This window comes from Pseudophryne corroboree, chromosome 6, assembly GCF_028390025.1.
Source record: "Pseudophryne corroboree isolate aPseCor3 chromosome 6, aPseCor3.hap2, whole genome shotgun sequence".
In the NCBI taxonomy this organism is placed as follows: Eukaryota; Metazoa; Chordata; class Amphibia; order Anura; family Myobatrachidae; genus Pseudophryne; species Pseudophryne corroboree.
The window spans coordinates 85,370,831-85,386,948 of NC_086449.1; positions in this window are offsets into that span (position 1 = coordinate 85,370,831).

Consider the following 16,118-nt stretch of genomic DNA (forward strand, 5'->3'; position numbering starts at 1 on the left):
ACTACCCTGCCTGCCCCCCCTCCCCCCCACACACAATACACTCTATAATAAGAATTTACTTACCGATAATTCTATTTCTCATAGTCCGTAGTGGATGCTTGGGACTCCGAAAGGACCATGGGGAATAGCGGCTCCGCAGGAGACTGGGCACAAAAGTAAAAAGCTTTAGGACTACCTGGTGTGCACTGGCTCCTCCCCCTATGACCCTCCTCCAAGCCTCAGTTAGGATACTGTGCCCGGACGAGCGTACACAATAAGGAAGGATTTTGAATCCCGGGTAAGACTCATACCAGCCACACCAATCACACCGTACAACTTGTGATCTGAACCCAGTTAACAGCATGATAACAGAAGGAGCCTCTGAAAAGATGGCTCACAACAACAATAACCCGATTTTTGTAACAATAACTATGTACAAGTAATGCAGACAATCCGCACTTGGGATGGGCGCCCAGCATCCACTACGGACTATGAGAAATAGAATTATCGGTAAGTAAATTCTTATTTTCTCTAACGTCCTAGTGGATGCTGGGGACTCCGAAAGGACCATGGGGATTATACCAAAGCTCCCAAACAGGCGGGAGAGTGCGGATGACTCTGCAGCACCGAATGAGAGAACTCCAGGTCCTCCTCAGCCAGGGTGTCAAATTTGTAGAATTTAGCAAACGTGTTTGCCCCTGACCAAGTAGCTGCTCGGCAAAGTTGTAAAGCCGAGACCCCTCGGGCAGCCGCCCAAGATGAGCCCACTTTCCGTGTGGAATGGGCTTTTACAGATTTTGGCTGTGGCAGGCCTGCCACAGAATGTGCAAGCTGAATTGTACTACAAATCCAACGAGCAATCGTCTGCTTAGAAGCAGGAGCACCCAGCTTGTTGGGTGCATACAGGATAAACAGCGAATCAGATTTTCTGACTCCAGCCGTCCTGGAAACATATATTTTCAGGGCCCTGACTACGTCCAGCAACTTGGAATCCTCCAAGTCCCTAGTAGCCGCAGGCACCACAATAGGCTGGTTTAAGTGAAAAGCTGAAACCACCTTAGGGAGAAATTGAGGACGAGTCCTCAATTCTGCCCTGTCCGTATGAAAAATTAGGTAAGGGCTTTTATAGGATAAAGCCGCCAATTCTGAGACACGCCTGGCTGAAGCCAGGGCTAACAGCATTACCACTTTCCATGTGAGATATTTTAAGTCCACAGTGGTGAGTGGTTCAAACCAATGTGATTTTAGGAATCCCAAAACTACATTGAGATCCCAAGGTGCCACTGGAGGCACAAAAGGAGGCTGTATATGCAGTACTCCCTTGACAAACGTCTGAACTTCAGGAACAGAAGCCAGTTCTTTTTGGAAGAATATTGACAGGGCTGAAATTTGAACCTTAATGGACCCTAATTTGAGGCCCATAGACAGTCCTGTTTGCAGGAAATGCAGGAAACGACCCAGTTGAAATTCCTCTGTAGGGGCCTTCCTGGCCTCGCACCACGCAACATATTTACGCCAAATACGGTGATAATGTTGTACGGTTACATCCTTCCTGGCTTTGATCAGGGTAGGGATGACTTCATCCGGAATGCCTTTTTCCTTCAGGATCCGGCGTTCAACCGCCATGCCGTCAAACGCAGCCGCGGTAAGTCTTGGAACAGACATGGTCCCTGCTGGAGCAGGTCCTTTCTTAGAGGTAGAGGCCACGGGTCTTCCGTGAGCATCTCTTGAATTTCCGGGTACCAAGTCCTTCTTGGCCAATCCGGAGCCACGAGTATAGTCTTTACTCCTCTCCTTCTTATGATTCTCAGTACTTTTGGTATGAGAGGAAGAGGAGGGAACACATACACTGACTGGTACACCTACGGTGTTACCAGAGCGTCCACAGCTATTGCCTGAGGGTCCCTTGACCTGGCGCAATATCTGTCCAGTTTTTTGTTGAGGCGGGACGCCATCATGTCCACCTTTGGTTTTTCCCAACGGTTCACAATCATGTGGAAGACTTCTGGGTGAAGTCCCCACTCCCCCGGGTGAAGATCGTGTCTGCTGAGGAAGTCTGCTTCCCAGTTGTCCACTCCCGGAATGAACACTGCTGACAGTGCTATCACATGATTCTCCGCCCAGCGAAGAATCCTTGCCACTTCCATCATTGCCCTCCTGCTTCTTGTGCCGCCCTGTCTGTTTACGTGGGCGACTGCCGTGATGTTGTCCGACTGGATCAACACCGGCTGACCCTGAAGCAGAGGTCTTGCCTGACTTAGGGCATTGTAAATGGCCTTTAGTTCCAGGATATTTATGTGAAGTGACGTTTCCATGCTTGACCACAAGCCCTGGAAATTTCTTCCCTGTGTGACTGCTCCCCAGCCTCTCAGGCTGGCATCCGTGGTCACCAGGACCCAATCCTGAATGCCGAATCTGCGGCCCTATAGGAGATGAGCACTCTGTAACCACCACAGGAGAGACACCCTTGTCCTTGGAGACAGGGTTATCCGCTGATGCATTTGAAGATGCGATCCGGACCATTTGTCCAGCAGATCCCACTGAAAAGTTCTTGCGTGGAATCTGCCGAATGGAATCGCTTCGTAAGAAGCCACCATCTTTCCCAGGACCCTTGTGCATTGATGTACTGACACTTGGCCTGGTCTTAGGAGGTTCCTGACTAGGTCGGATAACTCCTTGGCTTTCTCCTCCGGGAGAAACACCTTTTTCTGTACTGTGTCCAGAATCATCCCTAGGAACAGCAGACGTGTCGTCGGAATCAGCTACGATTTTGGAATATTTAGAATCCATCCGTGCTGTCGTAGTACTACTTGAGATAGTGCTACTCCGACCTCTAACTGTTCTCTGGACCTTGCCCTTATCAGGAGATCGTCCAAGTAAGGGATAATTAAGACGCCTTTTCTTCGAAGAAGAATCATCATTTCGGCCATTACCTTGGTAAAGACCCGGGGTGCCGTGGACAATCCAAACGGCAGCATCTGAAACTGATAGTGACAGTTCTGTACCACAAACCTGAGGTACCCTTGGTGAGAAGGGCAAATTGGGACATGGAGGTAAGCATCCTTGATGTCCAGAGACACCATATAGTCCCCTTCTTCCAGGTTCGCTATCACTGCTCTGAGTGACTCCATCTTGAACTTGAACCTTTTTATGTAAGTGTTCAAGGATTTCAGATTTAAAATGGGTCTCACCGAGCCGTCCGGCTTTGGTACCACAAACAGCGTGGAATAATCCCCCTTTCCCTGTTGTAGGAGGGGTACCTTGATTATCACCTGCTGGGAATACAGCTTGTGAATGGCTTCCAATACCGCCTCCCTGTAAACTTTTACACTAAGCAGCTCAGGAGAGCCCCTTAGCCTGCACCCGTCTCGTTCGGGCACAAAAATCTAACTGAGGCTTGGAGGAGGGTCATAGGGGGAGGAGCCAGTGCACACCAGGTAGTCCTAAAGCTTTTTACTTTTGTGCCCAGTCTCCTGCGGAGCCGCTATTCCCCATGGTCCTTTCGGAGTCCCCAGCATCCATTAGGACGTTAGAGAAATATAACAGCACTGATGCCCCACACTACACCACTGCAGCACATTTACTCCAATAACCCTCCCTCCCATTACATGAGATCATACCCTCAGGCTCCACATGCACTTACTCTTTCCTCTGGCTCCTGGCTGCCACTGCATGCACAGAGGCCCCGTCTCCAGAGCGGAGTATAGAGAGGGCAGGCTCAGACAAGTCAGGGGGTAAGGAGGGGCGGGCCTCGGGATGGGAGGAGTACAAGAAAAGAGGGAGGCAGCTGGGTGTAGCAGCAGGAGGGGGCAGGCCTGGTCCTGGAGATGGGTGTGGGTACGTACGTGAACATCAATGCCTACTCATTACAATGCAACAGCAGGGCAGCGGAGGAGTTACCAACCACAGCATCGGAATATGTGAGGCCAGTAAACCAACGGAGGCAGGCGAGTAGGAGGTAAGCAGCCAACTGTCTGACACTGCCGGTGCCACCCCCTCTGCAAGGAAAGTCGGGGGGGAAAGTTTTATGCCGGAGGGGGCGGGTCCTAGTGCACTAGTGCAAGCTGCAGTAGCAGGGAGAAAAATTTGTATCTCTACAGCAGCACAGAAACCTGTAAGATGCAGTGGGCCTATTTGGTAGAGTGGGCCTGGAGCTACAGCTCCAGCAGCCCCATTGTTAATCTGGCCCTGCTGCCGTTGAGCGCCAGTGTATTGGAATCACCGCTCTCGCTGCGTTACTTAAATGTTTCAGCAGTGAGTTTTTATGTCTTATTTTGGTGTGAGGGAAAAGGAAGACTCTATACTGGGGTCACTCTTAACTATATTAGAAAAAAGAATCCAGAACGGTATCAATGTTGATCAGTATAAAATCTACTATTTATTAGATATGCATTAAGATAAAAGGAACAACACAGACAGACATACACATAAAAAAGGGAAAACTGTTCCTGGACAGCAAGTTAATGCCGTATAGGTTCAATAATTTGATTAAACCTATGCAGGTGCATTATAATTAATGTATGGATATTATGGACCAAAATATTATTCGGACTGTAATGAGTCCTGATTGTTAGATTAATTGCATGCGCTTAAGATAGGACACTCCAATATTATGTAATCACTAGAACGCCCATTGGGCTTGTTCAATATACACCACAGATAAAGAAGTCCCTGAAAATGCTATTTTGCAAATAAGATAGGGAAATGTTACCAGTATCAGACACATGTAATGAGTATTGTTATGGTTCCATCTAGAACAACATTCAGCTTAGAAACAAAGTGTCAAATCCCCTATAAGTAACGCAGAGACAAAATTGTCTCACTCCTTGAATGCCAGAGAATAATTCCCTTTAGTAGCAGAATCACTGCTCCTGTATCAGACAGCAATGTGTCAAGTATACCTTCAAGTTGTAAGGTACAGCAAAACAGTATAAAGCAGTGGTTCCCAAACTTTTTTGAATCAGGGCGCCCTAGAGTATCAGAATTTCTCTAATGTCCTAAGTGGATGCTGGGACTCCGTAAGGACCATGGGGAATAGCGGCTCCGCAGGAGACTGGGCACAAAAGTAAAGCTTTAGAACTACCTGGTGTGCACTGGCTCCTCCCCCTATGACCCTCCTCCAAGCCTCAGTTAGATTTCTGTGCCCGAACGAGAAGGGTGCACACTAGGTGGCTCTCCTGAGCTGCTTAGTGAAAAGTTTAGTTTTAGGTTTTTTATTTTCAGTGAGACCTGCTGGCAACAGGCTCACTGCATCGAGGGACTAAGGGGAGAAGAAGCGAACTCACCTGCGTGCAGAGTGGATTGGGCTTCTTAGGCTACTGGACATTAGCTCCAGAGGGACGATCACAGGCCCAGCCATGGATGGGTCCCAGAGCCGCGCCGCCGGCCCCCTTACAGAGCCAGAAGACAGAAGAGGTCCGGAAAATCGGCGGCAGAAGACGTCCTGTCTTCAACAAGGTAGCGCACAGCACTGCAGCTGTGCGCCATTGCTCTCAGCACACTTCACACTCCGGTCACTGAGGGTGCAGGGCGCTGGGGGGGGGGGGCGCCCTGAGACGCAATATAAACACCTTGGATGGCAAAAAATGCATCACATGTAGCTCCTGGGCTATATGGATGCATTTAACCCCTGCCAGAATACTTAGAAAAACGGGAGATAAGGCCGCCGATAAGGGGGCGGAGCCTATCTCCTCAGCACACTGGCGCCATTTTCCCTCACAGCTCCGTTGGAGGGAAGCTCCCTGGCTCTCCCCTGCAGTCACTACACTACAGAAAGGGTTAAAAAAGAGAGGGGGGGGGGCACTAATTACGCGCAGTATAAAAGATACAGCAGCTATAAGGGGAAAAACACTTATATAAGGTTATCCCTGTATATATATATATAGCGCTCTGGTGTGTGCTGGCAAACTCTCCCTCTGTCTCCCCAAAGGGCTAGTGGGGTCCTGTCCTCTATCAGAGCATTCCCTGTGTGTGTGCTGTATGTCGGTACGTTTGTGTCGACATGTATGAGGAGAAAAATGATGTGGAGACGGAGCAGATTGCCTGTAATAGTGATGTCACCCCCTAGGGGGTCGACACCTGAGTGGATGAACTGTTGGAAGGAATTACGTGACAGTGTCAGCTCTGTATAAAAGACAGTGGTTGACATGAGACAGCCGGCTACTCAGCTTGTGCCTGTCCAGACGTCTCATAGGCCGTCAGGGGCTCTAAAGCGGCCGTTACCTCAGATGGCAGATATAGACGCCGACACGGATACTGACTCCAGTGTCGACGGTGAAGAGACAAATGTGACTTCCAGTAGGGCCACACGTTACATGATGGAGGCAATGAAAAATGTTTTACACATTTCTGATAATACGAGTACCACCAAAAAGGGGTATTATGTTCGGTGAGGAAAAACTACCTGTAGTTTTCCTGAATCTGAGAAATTAAATGAGGTGTGTGATGATGCGTGGGTTTCCCCCGATAACAACTGATAATTTCTAAAATGTTATTGGCATTATATCCTTTCCCGCCAGAGGTTAGGGTGCGTTGGGAAACACCCCCTAGGGTGGATAAAGCGCTCACACGCTTGTAAGGGCTCTACCCTCTCCTGAGATGGCCGCCCTTAAGGATCCTGCTGATAGAAAGCAGGAGGGTATCCTAAAATGTATTTACACACATACTGGTGTTATACTGCGACCAGCAATCGCCTCAGCCTGGATGTGCAGTGCTGGGTTGGCGTGGTCGGATTCCCTGACTGAAAATATTGATACCCTAGATAGGGACAGTATATTTTTGCCTATAGAGCATTTAAAAGATGCATTTCTATATATGCGTGATACACAGCGGAATATTTGCCGACTGGCATCAAGTCTAAGTGCGTTGTCCATTTCTACCAGTAGAGGGTTATGGACACGACAGTGGTCAGGTGATGCGGATTTCAAACGGCATTTGGAAGTATTGCCTTATTAAGGGGAGGAGTTATTTGGGGTCAGTCTTTCAGACCTGGTGGCCACGGCAACAGCTGGGAAATCCACGTTTGTACCCCAGGTCGCCTCTCAACATGAAAAGACGCCGTATTATCAGGCGCAGTCTTTTCGTGGACAAGCGGGCAAAAGGTTCCTAATTTCTTCCCGTGACAGAGGGAGAGGAAAAAAGGCTGCAGAAATCAGCCAGTTCCCAGGAACAGAAACCCTCTCCCGCCTCTGCCAAGCCCTCAGTATTACGCTGGGGCTTTACAAGCAGAATCAGGCATGGTGGGGGGCCCGTCTCAATGAATTTCAGCGCGCAGTGGGCTCACTCGCAAGTAGACCCCTGGATCCTTCAGGTGATATCTCAGGGGTACAAATTGGAATTCGAGACGTCTCCCCCTCGCCGTTTCCTAAAGTCGGCTTTACCGATGTCTCCTTCTGACAGGGAGACAGTTTTGGAAGCCATTCACAAGCTGTATTCCCAGCAGGTGATAATCAAGGTACCCCTCCTGCAACAGGGAACGGGGTATTATTCCACACTGTTGTGGTACCGAAGCCGGACGGCTCGGTGAGACCGATTCTAAATCTAAAATATTTGAACACTTACATACAGAGGTTCAAATTCAAGATTGAGTCACTCAGAGCAGTGATTGCGAACCTGGAAGAAAGGGACTACATGATGTCTCGGGACATCAAGGATGCTTACCTTCATGTCCAAATTTACCCTTCTCACCAAGGGTACCTCAGGTTTATGGTACAGAACTGTCACTATCAGTTCAGACGCTGCCGTATGGATGGTCCACGGCACCCCGGGTCTTTACCAAGGTAATGGCCGAAATGATGATATTCCTTCAAAGGAAGGGAATTTTAGTTATCCCTTACTTGGACGATTCCCTGATAAGGGTAAGATCCAGGGAACAGTTGGAGGTCGGTGTAGCACTATCTCAGGTAGTGTTGCGGCAGCACGATTGGATTCTCAATATTCCAAAATCGCAGCTGGTTCCGACGACTCGTCTTCTGTTCCTAGGGATGATCCTGGACACAGTCCAGAAAAAGGTGTTTCTCCCGGAGGAGAAAGCCAGGGAGTTATCCGAGCTAGTCAGGAACCTCCTAAAACCGAGCCAAGTCTCAGTGCATCAATGCACAAGGGTTCTGGGTAAAATGGTGGCTTCCTATGAAGCAATCCCATTCGGCAGATTCCACGCAAGAACTTTCCAGTGGGACCTGCTGGACAAATGGTCCGAGTCGCATCTTCAGATGCATCAGCGGATAACCCTGTCACCAAGAACAAGGGTGTCCCTCCTGTGTTGGTTGCAGAGTGCTCATCTTCTAGAGGGCCGCAGATTCGGCATTCAGGACTGGGTCCTGGTGACCACGGATGCCAGCCTGCGAGGCTGGGGAGCAGTCACACAGGGAAGGAATTTCCAGGGCTTATGGTCAAGCCTGGAGACATCACTTCACATAAATATCCTGAAGCTAAGGGCCATTTACAATGCTCTAAGCTTAGCAAGACCTCTGCTTCAAGGTCAGCCGGTGTTGATCCAGTCGGACAACATCACGGCAGTCACCCACGTAAAACAGACAGGGTGGCACTAGAAGCAGGAGGGCAATGGCAGAAGCTGCAAGGATTCTTCGCTGGGCGGAAAATCATGTGATAGCACTGTCAGCAATTCCGGGAGTGGACAACTGGGAAGCAGACTTCCTCAGCAGACACGACCTCCACCCGGGAGAGTGGGGACTTCACCCAGAAGTCTTCCACATGATTATAAACCGTTGGGAAAAACTCGACAGGTATTGCGCCAGGTCAAGGGACCCTCAGGCAATAGCTGTAGACGCTCTGGTAACACCGTGGGTGTACCAGTCAGTGTATGTGTTCCCTCATCTGCCTCTCATACCCAAGGTACTGAGATTGATAAGATGGAGAGGAGTAAGCACTATATTCGTGGTTCCGGATTGGCCAAGAAGGACTTGGTAACCGGAACTTCAAGAGATGCTCACGGAGGATCCGTGGCCTCTACCTCTAAGAAGGGACCTGCCCCAGCAAGGACCCTGTCTGTTCCAAGACTTACCGCGGCTGCGTTTGACGGCATGGCGGTTGAACGCCGGATCCTGAAGGAAAAAAGGCATTCCGGATGAAGTCATCCCTATCCTGATCAAAGCCAGGAAGGATGTAACCGCAAAACATTATCACCGCATTTGGCGAAAATATGTTGCGTGGTGCGAGGCCAGTAAGGCCCGACGGAGGAAATTCAACTGGGTCGATTCCTACATTTCCTGCAAACAGGAGTGTCTATGGGCCTGAAATTGGGGTCCATTAAGGTTCAAATTTCGGCCCTGTCAATTTTCTTCCAAAAAGAACTAGCTTCAGTCCCTGAAGTTCAGACGTTGTAAAAGGGGTACTGCATATACAGCCTCCTTTTGTGCCTCCAGTGGCACCTTGGGATCTCAATGTAGTTTTTGGGTTCCAAAAGTCACATTGGTTTGAACCACTTAAATCTGTGGAGTTAAAATATCTCACATGGAAAGTGGTCATGCTGTTGGCCCTGGCCTGGGCCAGGCGCGTGTCAGAATTGGCGGCTTTATCCTGTAAAAGCCCTTATCTGATTTTCCATTCGGACAGGGCGGAATTGAGGACTCGTCCTCAGTTTCTCCCTAAGGTGGTTTCAGCGTTTCACCTGAACCAACCTATTGTGGTGCCTGCGGCTACTAGGGACTTGGAGGACTCCAAGTTGCTAGACGTTGTCAGGGCCCTGAAAATATATATTTCCAGGACGGCTGGAGTCAGAAAATCTGACTCGCTGTTTATCCTGTATGCACCCAACAAGCTGGGTGCTCCTGCTGCTAAGCAGACTATTGCTCGTTGGATTTGTAGTACAATTCAGCTTGCACATTCTGTGGCAGGCCTGCCACAGCCAAAAATCTATAAATGCCCACTCCACAAGGAAGATGGGCTCATCTTGGGCGGTTGCCCGAGGGGTCTCGGCTTTACAACTTTGCCGAGCAGCTACTTGGTCAGGAGCAAATACGTTTGTAAAATTCTACAAAATTGATACCCTGACTGAGGAGGACCTGGAGTTCTCTCATTTGGTGCTGCAGAGTCATCCGCACTCTCCCGCCCGTTTGGGAGCTTTGGTATAATCCCCATGGTCCTTACGGAGTCCCCAGCATCCACTTAGGACGTTAGAGAAAATAAGTATTTACTTACCGATAATTCTATTTCTCGTAGTCCGTAGTGGATGCTGGGCGCCCATCCCAAGTGCGGATTGTCTGCAATACTGGTACATAGTTATTGTTACCAAAAAATCGGGTTATTGCTGTAGTGAGCCAACTTTTCTAGAGGCTCCTCTGTTATCATGCTGTTAACTGGGTTTAGATCATGAGTTGTACGGTGTGATTGGTGTGGCTGGTATGAGTCTTACCCGGGATTCAAAATCCTTCCTTATTGTGTACGCTCGTCCGGGCACAGTATCCTAACTGAGGCTTGGAGGAGGGTCATAGGGGGAGGAGCCAGTGCACACCAGGTAGTTCTAAAGCTTTACTTTTGTGCCCAGTCTCCTGCGGAGCCGCTATTCCCCATGGTCCTTACGGAGTCCCCAGCATCCACTACGGACTACGAGAAATAGAATTATCGGTAAGTAAATTCTTATTTTTTATCACGTCACCCCTAGGCCAAAAGTTTCTTATTGGGAAATTATAAAAAAATATGAAATTAAGTAAATTATGTTTATATGTCATACTTAGGTTCAGTTATGTGGCAAGGGACAGGATTTGCTTCTGTTTGTACACATATTTTATGACTGGCAGCCACAAGTACTAGTTTTGCCCATTACATGGATAATAAATATTTTGAATTGGTCCTGGACCACCAACCCGAGGCACCCCTGCAAGTGTCCTGCGGCACCCCAGGGTGCCACGGCACACAGTTTGGGAACCACTGGTATAAAGAACAAAATCTTTTGAGCCCTACACACATACCGATCCACTGTCGAGCTGCCCGACGGCGGATACGGCGGCGGGAGGGAGGTCTCCATAGCAATGCACGCTCATATGGACAATCTCCTTCATATTGGCCCGCATGCATAAGCGACGGGGCACCAACGATTAACGAGCCCGGCGCCGTGCATCGTTAATCATTGGTACCTACACACAGAACGATATGAACGAGTTCTCATTCATATATGAACGAGAACGTTCATATCGTTCTGTTTTATCTGCCAGTGTGTAGGGCCCATTAAACTGACACTGTATCTCTTAGGGCACTTACACTGTGCAATCGCTGCTCCTAATTCAACAGCAATGCATCATATAAACCTTCAGGTTGTAAGATACAGCAGAACAGTATGAAACACAATGGGGTATATGCAATTCCGGACGAATTGCAGCTTTCTTTCGCCCGGTTTTAAATTCGACACAATTCGACCATCAAATCCCAGCCGGCAGGTACCGGAATTCGACATATTCAATTAAAAACGGATTTGACAGTCCCGGTGTCGAAAAACGGACCAATTGACGGATAAGTGCGTCCTGGATTCGACTTTTCGGATGGCACAAAAATGGTTAAAAAACCCTAAAAAAAATTGCGTGGAGTCCCCCCTCCTAAGCATAACCAGCCTCGGGCTCTTTGAGCCGGTCTTGGTTGTAAAAATACGGGGGAAAAATTGACAGGGGATCCCCCGTATTTTTCGAACCAGCACCGGGCTCTGCGTCCAGTCCTGGTGCAAAAAAATACGGGGGACAAAAGACGTAGGGGTCCCCCGTATTTTTAACACCAGCACCGGGCTCCACTAGCTGGAGAGATAATGCCACTGCTGGGGGACACTTTTATATCGGTCCCTGCGGCCGTGGCATTAAATCCCCAACTAGTCACCCCTGGCCGGGGTACCCTGGAGGAGTGGGGACCCCTTAAATCAAGGGGTCCCCCCCTCCAGCCACCCAAGGTCCAGGGGTGAAGCCCGAGGCTGTCCCCCCCATCCAAGGGCTGCGGATGGGGGGCTGATAGCCTTGTGTCAAATAAAAGAATATTGTTATTTGCAGCAGAACTACAAGTCACAGCAAGCCTCCCCCGCAAGCTGGTACTTGGAGAACCACAAGTACCAGCATGCGGGGGAAAAACGGGCCCACTGGTACCTGTAGTTCTACTGCAAAAAAAATACCCAAATAAAAACAGGACACGCACACCGTGAAAGTAAAACTTTATTACATACATGCCGACACACACATTACTTACCTATGTTCACACGCCGACTCTGTCCACGTCTCCAAGATGAATCCATGGGGTACCTGAAAATAAAATTATACTCACCTAAATCCAGTGTGTCCTGTTCTTTTTTGTAATCCACGTACTTGGAAAAAAAAACAAAAACGCATACCCGAACCACGCACTGAAAGGGGTCCCATGTTTACACACGGGACCCCTTTCCCCGAATGCTGAGACCCCCCGTGACTCCTGTCACAGAGGGTCCCTTCAGCCAATCAGGGAGCGCCAACTCGTGGCACTCTCCTGATTGGCTATGCGCGTCTGAGCTGTGCGGCTATGCGGTTTGTTTTTTTGCCAAGTATGTGGATTACAAAAAAGAACAGGACAGCTACACTGGATTTAGGTGAGTATAATATTATTTTCAGGTACCCCATGGATTCATCTTGGAGATGTGGACAGAGTCGGCGTGTGAACATAGGTAAGTATGTGTGTGTCGGCATGTATGTAATAACGTTTTACTATCACGGTGTGCGTGTACTGTTTTTATTTGGGTATTTTTTTTGCAGTAGAACTACAGGTACCAGCGGGCCCGTTCCCCCCCCGCATGCTGGTACTTGTGGTTCTCCAAGTACCATCTTGCGGGGGAGGCTTGCTGGGACTTGTAGTTCTGCTGCAAAAAACAATATTCTTTTATTTGTCACAAGGCTATCAGCCCCCCATCCGCAGCCCATGGATGGGGGGATAGCCTCGGGCTTCACCCCTGGCCCTTGGGTGGCTGGAGGGGGGGACCCCTTGATTTAAGGGGTCCCCACTCCTCCAGGGTACCCCGGCCAGGGGTGACTAGTTGGGGATTTAATGCCACGGCCGCAGGGACCGATATAAAAGTGTCCCCCGGCTGTGGCATTATCTCTCCAGCTGGTGGAGCCCGGTGCTGGTGTTAAAAATATGGGGGACACCTACGTCTTTTGTACCCCGTATTTTTTGCATCAGGACCAGACGCAGAGCCCAGTGCTGGTTCTAAAAATACGGGGGATCCCCTGTCAATTTCCCCCCCGTATTTTTACAACCAGGACCGGCTCAAAGAGCCCGAGGCTGGTTGTGCTTAGGAGGGGGGGACTCCACGCATTTTTTTCAGGATTTTAACCCATTCCCACCCCTTCCCACTGAAAATCATGCTCTCTCTATTAGTCAGTTAAAAAAAAAAATATTTAAAAAAATATATATAAATAATACTTGTGTCTCCTAATAGACAAACCAAGTAGATAATCCCTTCTAATATAAATAGATATGCTATTAGCAATAAAAAAAACCCACAAAAAAACATGTTTTTAAATTTTTTAATTAGATTCCGCCAGCAAAGTGAGGCGGAATGAAATTGACGAAATTACTGTTGAAAAGCACTGTTGTTGAATCGACATTCTTCAATTGAATATACTTTTGTCGAAAAGCCGCATTTTTACCACTGCAGACATGTCGAATTTTAAAAATGTCGAATTGCAAAAAGTCGAATCTGAAACGTCCGTTTTTTTTGGCAAAAAGTACTGTATTGCATTGTCGAATCCAATTCGACATGTTTTTTTTGTCGAAAATGCCCCGTTTTTCGACTTTTGCGGCAATTCGACCGCAATTGCATATACCTAATAATCTTCAACTGACACTGTACCTCTTTGGGCCCTTATCCAGTGCAATCTCAAATAGTAATTGGAATGATAGAGCATTAAAGGGCACAGAAATAATTAGCAAACCTGGTGGCTGTGTAGAAAATCACTACCACTGTATCACATAAATTAATCAATTCAAAGAATTCTCATAGCATTGCTTATAGTCCAAATAATATCATGTGAGCATCCAGCAAATAATATCACCAGCAATATAAGCTTAACGACCTCGATGCAAATGGTATCACATAGGCAATATCAAAGAGAGATAGAGTAGAGAATAATCCAGCAGATCTTGTCCCTGCTGATATCTGCTTTCTCACCCTCTTGATCGCCTGGCAGATCAGGTTAAATAAGCAGAGGGTGGATGAGATTATAGCTGGACCTCTGCTGGTATGAAGGAAAGTTAAGGACCCTTCTGCTGTTTCTGTTAGAGCGTAGCTGACACCCTTATATCAGCTGACATTGCAGGGTGTCACGCCGCAATTCAGAAATGAGAGAGGGCTGAAGTAGAAAAGAGTGCTACCTCCGTCTGGGTGTAATAGCTGGTGGAGTATGCACTTTCATTCAGGCATGCTGGTCCTGTTTATCCAAATTGACAGCGGCATTAACACATATTCCGTGGTCAGATAACTGGTTTCACCCGAGGGCTTGTTCACATCTCTAACGCTGCCAGCTCTCGCTGCGTTACTTACATGTTTCAGCAGTGAGTTTTTATATCTTGTCATAGGGATATCAGAGAGTGACAGCAGCCAGAAGTCGGGTCCGCTTGGTACATCGTACCCCACTATTTTGGATGTCAGTTTTATAATTTCGTGCCAGAACGGGGTTATGAGGGAGCAGTCCCACCAGATATGTATTAATGTGCCTCTGTCTCCTCCACATCTCCAACATAAAGGTGAACAGGGTCGGACTGGCCCACAGGGGTACCAGGGAAACCACCGGTAGGCCCCTTTGCCTGAAGGCCCACTCCTTTCTCTAGGGATCAGGTTCCAGACTGTGCACTTGTATTATACATGGTAGATATGTTGCATTACACTGCACTGAACTATTGTGTATTTCAACCCTCTGTGAAGGCTGGCCACACCCCCTTTGTAGGCTGACCACACCCCTAAGTATGGTCCCCAATAACTGCATTGCTCCGGTGGGCCCTTCATGCCCCAGTTCAACACTGAAGGCGATACAGATGGATAGCATTTATGGAGTAACGTGGGGCATCTATACCACCTTGTTAATAGTTTGTACTGCGTTTCACCGACTTCCAGGCTAGTGGAACATTAAGTTATCATAGTACATTGTTTCTTCCAGTTGATATGTATCCCCCTATGGATAAGGTCCGTATCCCAAGCCATGCAAAAAGAGGGGGTATAAGGAAATGTACCACCCAGGACAATCTGATAGACCTTGGAAATTATGTGTGTAGGGGCTGAAACATGCGTACATAGTTTCTCAAAAGGGGTGAGTTCCCTGTTGAGATTTTGGTCCTTTCCCTGTGATTGGACAAAATGGCAGAGTTGCAGGTAGAACCAGAAGTACTTGGGGGGCACACCTTCCGAATTGCATATATCCGAAAAGGATCTAATTGTTCCTCAATTAAACATCTGATGTGCCTGTTCTAGACCCATATATTTCCATCTGGTAGCTATCTCCCCTGACAACCCTGGAGAGAATGAAGGATTACCTAGGATGGGCATCAGAGGGGATTTATTGGTTGAAAGGGCATATTTAGACCTAAGCGATTAATAGATATCTAGAGTAGGGCCCACAGTGGGGTGTGCGATTTTTTCTCGATTTTGGGGAGCCATGGAATGTATCTGAGGTTCTTTTGTGTTGAGCATGATTCGAGCATTACCCACTTTCCTAGTTGATTCTGGGCATGTCCAATCTAGAATTCTATAAAGTATGGAGGCCTGGTAGTAGGCTGAAATCAAGGGTAATTGTTGGCCCCCTTGTGATTTACTTCTAGATAGGTAGTTGTGTTTGAATCTGGGTCTCCCCCCCCTTCCCAGATAAAGTGAGTGATTGCTTTATGAATATCCAGCAAGAAACGATGGGGAAGTTTAAGGGGAACTGTCTGTAAGATATACAACAACCTGGGTAATACATTCATTTTAATTATATACATGCGGCCGAGCCAAGAAAATCTCTGCGTGAGCCACCGTGCTATCTCATGTTTAATCTTTCGCAGTAAGGGGTCATGGTTGATGGTGGTTGTACGCTGGAGGGAAGAGGAAATTAGTTAGTATTCCTAGGTATCTGACATGCGATGGGTGCCACTCAAATGAGAAGGAAGCTTTTAGGGCCGATGTTACCCCTGTTGAGAGGGATATA